The sequence below is a fragment of the Octodon degus genome, unplaced genomic scaffold, assembly GCF_000260255.1.
Source record: "Octodon degus isolate 3935 unplaced genomic scaffold, OctDeg1.0 scaffold00125, whole genome shotgun sequence".
NCBI classification, from domain to species: Eukaryota; Metazoa; Chordata; class Mammalia; order Rodentia; family Octodontidae; genus Octodon; species Octodon degus.
Window position 1 is genome coordinate 5,017,386 of NW_004524701.1, and position 1,776 is coordinate 5,019,161.

A 1,776-nucleotide genomic window follows, 5' to 3' on the forward strand; every position below is an offset into this window, starting at 1 on the left:
TAGATGATAAGTTGTTTGTCTGGGTGTCAACTGTTATATTTTCCCACATTGTGGGGTGTTTTTTCACTCTCATGGTGATTTCTTTTGTTGTGAAAAAGCTTTTAAATAAGATTTTTCAGTCTCTTGATTTGTTATAGAATTCCACAACTTCCTGTACCTATGCCTTCAAGTTTTCCACCAACTTTTTCTTGCAATAAATTTTGATTTTCTGTTTTGATATTTAGCTCTTTGATTCATTTTGACCCTCATTTAGTGCATTATGATAAACACGAGCCTAGTTTTAGTCTTTGTCATGTGTAACTTATAGTGTTGAATTATTTTCAACTTATTTGGCCACTTTGTCAAAGATAAGGTAGCTGAGTGTGTTTGTAGCTCTGTCTGCATATTTTAGTCTGTTCCAATGATCCTCTGTTCTGTTTTTTGTTTGTTTGGGTTTTTTTTTTTGTTGTTGTTGTTTTTGTTTTGCTAGTACCATACTGATTTTGTCATAGTGGCTGTGTAGTATAACTTTAAGTAAGGGATTATAATGCCTCCTGGTTTGCCTTTGTATTCCAGGATTGCTTCTCTTATTCTAGGTTTCTTCTGGTTCCAAATAAATTCTAGGAACATTTACTCTAGTCATGTTAAGTATGCTATTGGTATTTTGATTAGGATTGCATTAAATTTGTATAACAGTTTGAGGAGTAGGGTCATTTTCACAATGTTGGTTCTTCCTATCCATGAGCAAGGAATAACTTTCCATTTTCTTATATCCACTTTGATCTCCTTTTCCAGAGTACTGTGATTTTCAAACTATTGATCTTCTAATTTCTTTGTTATGTTGATTGCTAAGTATTTCATTTTTGGATCCTATTGTAAAGACTGTGGTTTCCTTAATTTCTCTCTCATTGAGTTTGTTGCTTGTGTACAGGAATGTTATTGTTTTTTGAGTGTTGACTTCATTTCCAGCTAGATTATTGACTTTGATTGTTAAACCTAGAAGCCTTTTGGTAGAACGTTTGTGATCTTCTATGTACCGTATCATGTCTTCTGCAAATAATGACAATTTAACTTCTTTTCCTATCATTATTCCTTTTATTTCTTTCTCTGTCTAATTTTACTGGCTAATGTTTGCAGAACTATATTGAATACTACTAGTGATAGTGGACATCTTTGTTTTGTTCCTGACTTTAGAATGAAAGATTTCAATTTTTGACCATTTAGTATGATGTTAGGTGTTGGCTTGTAATAGATGGCTTTTGTCAAATTGAGATAATGCCATCTCTTTCAATTTTCTGTAGGTTTTGTTTTTTACCATGAATGGGTAGTAGACTTTGTCAAATTTTTTTTAATCTATTGAGATAATCATGTGACTTTTTCTGGGTTCTGTCAATATAATGTATTATATTTATTCATTTTTATATGTTGCACTATCCCTGCATCCCTTGGGTGAATAACTTGATGCGTTCTCTTTGCCAGTATTTCATTGATGATTTTTGCTTCTATGTTCATTAGCATGATTGTTCTATAGGTTTTTCTGGGTGAGGGGAGGGATTTCATTATTCTCTGGTTTGGGAATCATGGTAATACTTGCTTACAGAAATTATTTTGGTTTCCACAACGGTTGCACCAGTTGGAGACTCCTTAGAAAAGTTGGTCTGGAAATCCCCTTTAAACCAGCTATTCCTCCACTGGGAATTTTTCCAGAGGATCTGAAAACATCATATCATATTGATATATGGTTGCCTATGTTTATAGCAGCACAATTTGTGATAGCCAAATCTTGGAAACAACCAA